This window comes from Acomys minous, assembly GCF_964271855.1.
Source record: "Acomys minous genome assembly, chromosome: 3".
Lineage (NCBI taxonomy): Eukaryota > Metazoa > Chordata > Mammalia > Rodentia > Muridae > Acomys > Acomys minous.
In genome coordinates this window covers 136,044,050-136,055,315 of record NC_140485.1, presented here as the reverse complement: position 1 = coordinate 136,055,315, position 11,266 = coordinate 136,044,050, and positions in this window count along the sequence as shown.

Here is an 11,266-nt window from a genome sequence, read left to right as displayed (position 1 = left end):
GAATAACTAAGAAGGACGAGGACCACAGCTAGGGAGGAAGCAGTTTAGGAGTGGACTTCTACCTCAGCTAGGAGCGGATAGGCAGGACCGGCCATGTTGTTCCTGTCTGTGTGACAGACTATACTCACTGACCTTCACCTCACAGGCCCTGCCAGGCTCAGCACTAACTCCGCTGCTTCCTGTGTGCGACTGCTGCCTTCCGCCTAGAGACTAGAAGGGCCTCGTCTCCTAGAGTGGGTCAGCAAAGCTTCCCCAGTGTCCATCCGCTGTAAGCTGAACAGAGCAGCTGTGTGGAAACCCTCACTGTTGTGAAAATCTGGATGGATGTTCATCTCTTACTACCCTCACGAGTGTGGCTTTCCCTTGGGCGTGGTGAAGATGGCCTTGAAGGGCTTCCCGGTCACCGTCAGCCTTGAGGAAATCCATACAGTGGGGTGCCTTTGGTACTGCCTGGGGATTCACTTTCCTTTCTGTACCTTTCCAAGTAGGGAAGAGCTACAGTAAGTACATCCTGCCAAGCCCTGGAGAGGAGAGCTGCTCCAAACTCCACATTCTCAGATGAGTTTGCCTCCATGCCCACTCCCTCAGCAGACTGATCATTTTTGGTCTGAATCATGAGGCACCTTGCTTATGCAGGAACATAAACAGAGCTTTTTTTTTTTAATGACATGTGGCAATGTGTGCTCCTTCTAAGCAGGGGAGCAGAGAGAGAGAGCATCAGAGTGACCCTGCCACACAAGTTAGCCTCTCTCTTACATGAGAGACTCTGTAAGTTCCTGAGACCAAGAGGGTAAGAATACTGGTTCTATTATGGTGACTCTTCATTGAAAAAAAAATGTTTCTTTAATTATTTTAAAATTTAATTTTCAGGTCAGGTCTAACTGTGTATCCAAGGCCTACTTCAAATTTGAGATCCTTTTGTCTCTGCCTCCTGAGTGCTGGTGTTACAAGCATGGCTTCAGCAGAACCCTGGTTTTACATGAGAAAAACATGGTTATATGTCCCCTTGATGGGGAGGCTCCGTGGCACTCAGGGGAAGGATAGCAGGCTACCAAGAAGAGATTTGATACCCTATGAGCATATGCAAGGGGAGGAGGTCCCCCTCAGTCACAGTCATAGGGGAGGGGAGTAAGGGGAAAATGGGAGGAAGGGAGGAATGGGAGGATACAAGGGATGGCATAACAATTGAGATGTAATATGAATGAATTAATAAATAATAAAAAAGTGGGGGAGGAGGAAGAAAAACATGGTTATTATATTCTCCTGGTCTCCCTCAAGCACAGCCACGGTCCATGGTCCAGGGTCCTTTGGGGGTTCCTAACCCTTCAGAGGTTGTTCCTGGCTATCATGGTGGAAACAGAGCCTACTGCCATGTGGACCTGATGATGTGAATGGAAATATGTTACCAGAGTGTGCATGGGAGCTCTTGCCTGCACTGACGCTTCTGTCTCTTACTTGTATAAATCTTTGGTTCTGTGGCTGCAGTGGAAACAAATGCAATGGTAAAGGCGCAAAGTATAGGCTGAGGAGATGGCTCAGTTGGTCAAGTGCTTGCCTTGCAAGCACGAGAACCTGAGTTTAAAGTTCAGAACCCAATAAAAAACAAACAAACAAACCAGCCAGGAAGGCATGGTAACCTGTAGTCCCAGCAGCAGGGAGACAGATGCAGTTTTTTGAGGCTCACCGACCAGGAAGCTTACTTTAACTTGTCTAATTCCAGGCCAGCAAGAGACCTTGTCTCAAAAGACAAAAGGTGACAACTACCTGAGAAATGTTGCCTGAGGGTGTTCCTCTGCACCCACACGTGCATGCATACCTGCACATACCCATCCCCCTGCACACACAGATATATAGACATACAAAGGCAAGGGGCTGGCACCAGCAGATTCCCTCAGCACTGAGAGCTGGGCTCATTCAGCTAGTGGGGAGAGCAGCTGAAAAGGCAAGATGACAAAACCCTAGCAGTCACCAGGTACAACACTAAACATGAACTCGTGGTTGCATTTTCCTCTTCAACCCTGTGGATTGAGAATATTGTTCCTGCATTTTATAGGAGAAAGGATGGCTCCATGAGCAGGCAAATGCCTTCCTCAAGGTTTCAACACTACGGAGTGGCGCCATCTTCTCCCAGGACTAGCTAAAGAAGCCTTTGGCAGCAAAGAGCCCCCAGTTTTTCTGTGGCCTAAAAGCCAGTGCCGCTTGTCACTTTTGCATCTGCATCTCCCCAGTACCAAGCTCTGGAAGACACTAACCGAGTACCCTAGTTGGCAGTTGGAAGTGGAAGATGGAAAAACAACCTGGCGAACATCACACTGGTCACATGGTTACCTTTCTTGGTCCACACCGATGACCTAAGTTTATTACATGGCCACACGTGACTTCAAAGAGTGAAAAAGTACAGTCTTCCTGTCTGCGGGGACTGAAGATTGTTTGTGGGCACAAAGGACTGCCGCAATGACAGAGGAAGGATGTGCTAAGAAAAAAGTGTTCTCCGAAGCCTCTGCCCTTTGGCTCCCATGGAAGTGTCCCTCTCCTAGGCTGAGCACTTCGTGGGCGGCAGGCACTGAATGTTTCACAGATAATTCTTTCTGACCCTCACAACATTCTGTTAGGTAGATACTGTTGCTACCTTCATTTCACAGAGGAAGTTACTGAGGCCCAGAGAGGTCTTGGAGTTGCAGGAGCCAGATGGCACAGGGAATGAGAAATGACGTTTGTACAGCCCGCAGGTCAGCTTGACTTGGAGACTGCGTTCTTTCGCTTCTCCGTAGGAGGAGGCCCAATGTGAGCGACAGCACTTGTGTGGCAACAGAAGGGCCTGAGCCCTGAGTTTCAAAGTATGGAGCCTTGCTTTAGCCAATTCTACAGGGATGAAAGAGAAAGGAAAATTTACTTAGAATGACACTACCTAGAGAGCACCCTTGATGCTTTAGACATGCCCTTCCATTGCTGCTAACGTGTAACCTTCAAGTAACAATGTATCTTATATTCTTTTCCAATAAAGGAGACTGTGGTTTTAATGTGTGTGTTTATGTGGGTACATATGCTGTATGCCTGCAATACACATGCAAGTGCCTGTGTACGGAGGCCAGAGGCCAATCTTGGGTGTTTGTGGGTAGGGGATGGAGTCCTAAATGCTGACATGAACACAGCCATGTCAGGAACCATAATGCTTTAGAGCAATGGTTTCCACCCTTCCAAATGCTGTGACTGTTTAATACAGCTCCTCGTGTTGCGGTGACCCCCAACCATAGAACTATTTTGTTACTCCATCATAACTGTAATTTTGCTCCTGTTATGAATCCTAACGTAAATATCTGCCATGCAGGATATCTGATATACAATCCCCAAAGCGATCAAGACCTGCATGCAGTTTTAGACCCATGGGAATCGTAAGAATTTTGGCCTGAATATGGATGTTGACTGTATGAGCCGAAAGTATGAAGCAAGGTTGTCTCCTCCAAGATGACTGCAGCCAGAGCCTGCTTCCCCACAGAGACTCCCAACTGAAATCAGCCAAGCAGCAGGCAGGACTGCTGGTATGTGTCCATCAGAGCTTACCACCCACTTGCCCCTGCCTTTCTGTATAGGTACACGTGTGTCTGCTGTTCCTTCGTTCCTCCTTGGATCCAGTAAAGCTAAGCCCCAAGCTGTTCAGGTCCTGGCAGGCGTTATTCCTCAGGAGCCATCCACTTTGGATTTTGAGACAAGGCTTCTCATCCTGCTGGAGCTTGCCAAGTAGGCTAGGTCAGCTGGCCAGGGAAGCCCAGGCACCCACCTGTCTCCAGCTCCTCAGTGCTGGGATTTGAGATGCACACAACCATGTCCAACATCTTTAGGTGGGTTCTGGGAATTGAACTCAGTTGCTCATAGCTACAGCATTAAGAACTTTACTAACGTCTATCTCTCTAGCTCCTCCCTATAGTTTAAGGTGATTTATTCACTTGTTTATATTTTACATGTTTTGCCTTCATGTATGTGTGTGCATCATGCGTGTGCCTGCTGCTGTCTTCCTGAAGCTGGACTTACAGACAATTGTGGGGTGCCATGTGGGTGCTGGGAACCAAGCCGAGTCCTCTGCAAAAGCAGCGGGTGCTTGTAAGTGCTGAGCGGGCTCTCCAGCCCTGAATCATACTTTCAATGACTCTGCCACATCTTCCTTTGCTCTCCATTTGGCGACCCTGCCACCATTTATATAAAATTCCTCAAGGTAGACACTTATCTTGTTTCTAGCCAGTTTCGTCTCTTTACAGAGGTGGCTAATACCTTTTTCTGTTTCTAAATCAATTCATGTCTTCACCAATGAGAAAGAGCCAAAGAAGGTTAATGAAAACATCAGTTCCATATTTACCTTTCTCCCCTCTTTTTCAGGAAGTACATATAAAAATGCTCCCCAGTGTCTTCCCAACCCCCAAGCCAGGGGTTTTGCTTGGCATTTTTCACTTCATGTAATTTTTCTGCAATTCCCATAAACTACCCACGGCCCTCTGTTTTCTTTTTCTCTTGGTTTCTGTATGTCCAAATTCATTATGGTGTTACACATTTACACCACTACTTAGCCCTGCCACATTTCTATCACACATCCACTCATGTTGTGAACCCCCAACGTGGAATGGCCTTTTCTGTCATCTATGGCTGGTCTCCAAGGTGCTGCTTAACTGCCCGGCCTTTCACAAAGCCCAGGCTGTCCCCCTTCCTCAGTTAAAGCTAAGAAATCTTTCCTCTAGCTTCCCAGGACTTCACTCTTGCAAACACACTCATCCAGGAAAAATTACTCAGTGGTCAAGGGAGTGGTGGTGGTGGGGGGAAGTAGTTCAGTTGACAGAGAATTTGCTTAGGTGGGGGGCTCCGGGTTCAAAAAAAGACTCAAGGTGTCAAATGAAAAAACTGAAGTTTTATTTCATGCAAGTTTTCGCTTGGAAAAGTCAAGACTCTGAACGAAAAGTGAACCTCTACACTGGGCCACGCCCCCAGTTCTTGGGCCATCCTAATACCTTCCCTGCAGAGGCTTCTAACACACCCTAAGATAACGCAGAGGAGTCACTAGGGGACTGATCTAAGGCGCGGTCCAACCCCGCTGCCTACGTTTCCCGGAGTCCGGTCGAGTTTTCACATCTTCCTTTCTCCTTGAAATAGATAGGCAGCCGCCTCCAGATTTAGAATAGGAGTGGCGACTACTTCACGAAAGCCTGGAAACTATGACTTTTCCAGAAACGGTTCAGGCCGCTCAAGCATCTCCAGGTCCTGGCAACCGCACACATGGCTTTGCCCTCGGCCGATCTTCGGCCTCCGGGGCCCGACCGGGAACTACAGCTTCTTCAGCCCCGCCACACTGCCACGCCGTCGTACGATCCGCACCGCCATCCGGCCCGGGTTTTGCCGCCCGCCGCGCTCCCGGAGCCGAGACAGGCGCCGCCGAGGCCTCCGCGGCCCGGGCGGGGGCCGGTTGGGGAGAGGGTGGACCGCACCGCGCAGGCGCGCCGGAGGGGTCGCGGGCTCCGTGCTCCCCCGGCTCCGACAGGCCGGAACCCTCGCGCCGCCGCCCCGCCCGGAGCCGCCCGGAGCCGCCCGCTCCCGGACCCGCGACGGCCGGGCGGGGCCTGTTTCCTCGGCCCGCGTCCTCGGGCTCGCGGCCGGGAAGGAACATTCCTGGCTCTCCCCGCCCGGCTGCGCCCGTTCCCGCTCCTCCCCCGCCGCGTGTTTTCCGCCCCAGTAAAGATCGTGCCACACAAATAAGCCTCGGATGCCCTTTGCAGAGCGGGCCATTTTCAGGGCGCGTCTCCGGAGCCGCTAAAAGTCTTGTTTTCTCCCCAAAGTGGAAGGTGTAGGGGGCGGGGGCGGCTGGGGCCGCTTCCAACTGCTCCGCACGCTCGAATAGTTGTCAGTAAAATCAAACTGACGTCAGCCCGGGGGAAAAAGATAGGTCTCTTTTGTTCTCATGTTCTCCCCCCTCCCCTCCCTAGCGATCAAAGGCAAAAAAACATTTTTTTTTTCTTTTGGAGGGTGGAGGGAAAGACAAAAAGGGGGGAAAAATTGCCGTGCAAAAAGATAGCTTCCATTAGAGCTTCTGCCCGGGCGAGGGGAATGTTTAATGAATGCATCAAGTCTTTTGATCACCCTCGCTCGGCTGGGTTCAGTAGTGCCGGAAGGTTAGTTGCATATCCTGTGGCTGATCTGAAATTCGATCAGCAGAGGGGGTCAAAGAAAAGAAAAGCATTTTAATGGGAATCAATAGAGGAGCATAGGTCTTGGAAGGAAATACGTGTTGATTAAAAATGCCACAAGATTTTTAAAAAAATGTTCAAGACTGGCTTAAAGAAAACGAGAAAAAGGAGAGAGAGAGAGAGAGAGAGAGAGAGAGAGAGAGAGAGAGAGAGAGAGAGAGAGAGAAGGGTGGAGGAGGAGGGGAAAAACCCTTAGCAATCTATTTTCTGTGTGTGCTGCTGCCAGAGAGGCAGTCGGCAGACCAACAGTTTGTGTAATGCTTCAAGCTACAGCGGGCAAATTTAAAGCTGTATGCTCAGAACAACATAATAAATACTTATTGAAAATGCATTTCTATTTCTAAGCGGGGCTCACTCATGCATTATACAAAACACCTAGGGCTGCAGTAGCAGACACAAGGGGACAAATAAGGTATACTGTGACTCGAGTCCTTAAAACTAAACTATGGGGCTTTTAACAGTTGAGAGCAGAAATAAACAAACAAAAAAATTTTCCCTTAAGTCGAAAACTAACAGCTTTGAACAAAACCAAAGGCTTAAAATGGAAACTTTAAAGAAGTAGTAATTTTAAAAATGTCTCAAAAACTGTGAGGGTAAGAGAAGGGGCTAGAGGAAGTCACCGGTGGTAGAGAGCATATTGATCGCCTTACAGGGTGGAAAATTACTGCCCTGTAGGTAGGGAAAGTGATCAACAATGTGATAAAACAGTTGAAGGTTTTTATGGCCCTCCATCTCCTATAGAGGAAAAGAAAAGGCAGCTTTTCAAATCCACCCTCACCCTCACCCCCCCCACTGCCCCCCCACTCACATCCCCCCACTCCCCCCCCACTGCCCCCCCACTCACACCCCCCCCCACTCCCCCACCCACCCATACTCTCGTTCTTGTCTGCCTGGTCTGGTGGAAGAGAATCAATAGTATTTAAATTTTTACACGTTCAACAAAGACGGTTCTTCCACTTGGAGCATCCTGGGAACAGTGTGGTGGAGCTTTTCCTTTTGGAGAGTTTCTGTAGTTCCTTGCTGGGCTCCTGGATGCTAGGCGTTGCTCTTTCCCCTTACTCTTATTTTTTCTTTCTCTCTCTCAAGAATATACAAAGGGATCAAGAAGAATTGTCAGTATAATTTCCCTTGGATATCCCCAGTAAAGTTGGTTCTCTAGTCAGCATCTCCCTGAATTCTTTATGTTCCAATCTCTTGTGCAATGTAGTATATATTTTCATATAGTCTATGCACACAACTTTGTGCTTTTCAGGACTGGGTGATCTGTGGCCCATGGATAAGTGTGTCCCTTGATAACTGAACAGGTAGCTCGACACATTTGTAGATGACAGTGTCATGTTGCGGTATCAGGAGGTCGGACACCTCCTGCTTTAAATCCTCTCCAGTTTGTATATTTAACACATCCTAAATGCCACGCTGTGTTGTACTGTTTAGTCTGTGGAGTAGGGTGTGGTGGCACAGGGTGAGGTAGGTTAGGAAGGAGGTTGCAAATTTGGGATCAGCCTGAGTTATATAGCTGGGCCATGTCAGAAGAGCGCAGAATAGAAAAGGAAGAAGGAAAGAAAGAAAGCTCCTCCGTGAACATGGTCAACCCATCACCGAAGCTGTAGCTGTGGAAGCCGGAGTACTGGCCGCCTTTACGTTTAGTAGTTTTAGTACTGAAATGTTGTTTGCCACAGTTCATATCTCAAGATCTTTTTGTTGTCTTTTGAGACAGAGTCTCGTGTAGTGCAGGCTGACCCTGAAGTCACTATGTACCCAAGGCTGGCTGATACTGATGATCTATTTTTAGCTTTCAAGCCCTTGGGTCAATTACAGGTGTTCACTACCATGACAGATTTACATAATAAGACTATTTTTACAAATGTTTCTTAGCAACAATTTAACATTTCTTTTTGTTTATGTGCATTTGTACTATGTGTGCATGCATGATGGGTGTATTTATGTGTTTGTGTGTGTGATGATGCTTACATACATGGCATATGTGTAGAGGTCAGAGGGCAACTGTAAGGAGTCAATTCTTGCTTTCTACTTGTTAAGGCGGGGCCTCTCTTTGGCTCTATGCTGCCTACTCCAGGCTAAGTGGTCCACAAGCTTTCTGGGAGATTGTTCTGTCTCCCATCTCACTGTAGGAGTGCTGGGATTACTCCTAAAGTATCTGGCTTTTAGATTCCAGGGATCTGAACTGGCAACTCAGGTCATTAGGCTTGCACAGAAAGCGCTTTTTACCCTCTTGGGACAATACTAAGAGCCTTGAAAGCAGAGGTTATGGCACCTTTCTCATCCCTGCACTGCTTAGAACAGAATTTTGCATGTTGAAAGTAAAGCTGGTTGATGGACAGCTTGGAGTTTATGAGAGCGGAGGATGTATTGATCGGATTCAGAGAGAGGAAGTACGGCTTGGTAAGGTCCGACTACTGTCTTCAGTCCAGCTGCCCCATTGGTCCCCCCAGGCTCATTGATATGATGAAATAATGTATGCCAAGCATACTGGATTGTTTGTTTGTTTTTTGTGTAGCCTTGGCTGTCCTGGACTCTCTTTGTATACCAGGCTGGCCTTGAATTCACAGAGATCCTCCTGTCTCTGCCTCCCCGAGTGTTGGGATTATAGGCATGTGGCACCACGGTCGGCTTGTAAAACATACTGTATAATATGTTTATATGTAACATATAAATACTGATGTATTCTGTGCTATATGTGATATATGATATCTATGCATCCACCAATCACTTATCTATCTGTTTTGTTATTATTTCAAAGATTTCTCCATCCTTGGAGCAATGCTTTCCTTAACCACACTTTAAAAAAAGGGGGTAGTGACATGAGTAGCCAATGATGCCACCTGAGGTCATGGTTATGTCCTGCCCTCTCCTGCCACTGAGGGTCATAGCCCTAAAGAAGCAGGGGTCTGTAACCACCAAAGGCCATGGGGACTTATCTGGTCTGGGCTGCATCCTGAGGCCATGTTGATGTCTGATGTCTGATCTAGAGATGACCTTGCCCCTCACTGGAAAGTAGGGCCCCACATCCCACCAGAAAAGCAGAGTAGAGCTGCGGTGGATGGTGGGGTTTGCCGAGCTGGCTCCGCCCCTCGCTGGCCATGTGGCTGCGTGGGGTCTTGGCGAGAGATGCCTATCTCCTACCGCACCCTCCAACTACCTGCCCTAGGCAGGCTGGAAAGCCTTACCCCAAGACTGAGCATTGTGGGAGAAATGACACAGAAGGCGGGAGAGCGGGAGAGCTGGCTCCGCCCCTTGCCTGCTGCATCCCTCAGGAGAGGTTGGACCTAGCCTGGACAGCACAGAAGAGCAGGCCCGGGTGGCTTGGGCACGGATGAACTGCCTTGGGTAGGTGAGCGCAAGAGAGCTGGCCCTGCCACTTATGTACCACCCCCATGGTGGCGTGGGTGAGGGAGAGATGCCCTCCACCCCGACCCCATCACGCCATCACACCCCTTAACACCTTCGTAGGCCCCGAGAGCCTGAGAGAGGGAGAGCTGGCTGCAGCACTAGGGAGAGTGAGGCCCTGTACCTCGACTAGGCAGCACAGAAGAGCTGGCCCCGTGGCATTGGCACGGGGGATCCATCTCAAGGACATATGAGAGGAAAGGGGGGGGCGATGGGAGAGACGGGGGGGGGGGCAGGGGAGGGACTGCGGCGGGGGCGGACAGGGGGGCGGGGGGAAGAGAGAGAGAGAGAGAGAGAGAGAGAGAGAGAGAGAGAGAGAGAGAGGGACAGGGAGAGGGAGAGAGAGAGAGAGAGAGAGAGAGAGAGAGAGAGAGAGAGAGAGAGAGAGAGAGAGTGAGAGTGAGCGGGGTGGGGGGCAGTGGGGGGCCCTTTCCGGCTGTGGCAGTGGGTGAGCTACCCTGGGCAGTGCTGGGGAGCTTGTCCTCATGGTATGGGTGCAGGAGACCAGGCAGGCTGACCAACTCAGCTATGAAGCAGGCCCAGATCCAGGGCTTTGAGTTGGCTTAACCCAACAGCTAGCCCACCTGTCAACTTCTGGAGCACATGAAGGGGCAAGTACTGCGGATTCAAAGCTGCAGCATCTCCATGACACAGGGCAACCACAGGATAGCCGAGAGGAGTTCCAGTGAAGATCCAGTGTTGATAGAGTAACAGAAGCCGGAAACCCTGAACCAGACCAATGACTTCTAGCAATGAACATTTGCAAGTAAAGGTGTATGGGTAAAAGGGTATACTGTGGGACACACTACAGCTTCCACAATGTGATACGCGTGCACACACACACACACACACACACACACACACACACACACACACACACTTGGGGGGGTTGCAAGGGTGGAGGGCAGATATGAAGGGACAAGGAGATGAGTGAGATTAGGGTGCATGATGTGAAATTCACAAAGAACCAATAAAGAGTTTTAAAAAAAAGTCGTAGTTTAGGGGCAGTGAGATGGTTCAGTAGGTGGAGGTGCTCCTGGCACAAGCCTGACAACCTGAGATCGATTTCCAGAACCTATGTGAAGTCAGAAGAAGAAAACTGACTCTTCAAAGCTGCCCTCTGACCTCCACATGTACAACAACACACACATGTGTGCATATCCCTTGCACTAATATGCAATGAATAAACTTAAGAACACAGTTCAGTGCGTTAGGTATTTTTATTGGTGTTGTGCAGCCAACATCAACCATTCAGTTTTAACAATTCCTCCCTGTTCGTTTCCTTCATTCCTTAGAAGTTGCCATTCTACCTTCCGACTCTGAATTTGACCATCACAGCCACGTCATATATTAATTTTGCATTAACTTTAAAATTTATTTGTGTGTGTGTGTGTGTGTGTGTGTGTGTGTGTGTGTACACAGTGGCATCAGCCTTTACCTTGCTGAACCATCTTGCCAGCCCTTATTTTTGCACTTTGGCAGAGCGGCTACTATCTGACTTGAAATGGCTTTGGAGAAAAATTTCAGAGCATAAATCACTGAAAAATTTAACACCTTCGAGTGTTTAACAGATTTTAATCCCCCCCCCCCCCATGCGCCTCCCAAATCTGTGATTTTTTTTTTTTTAAGCTAGG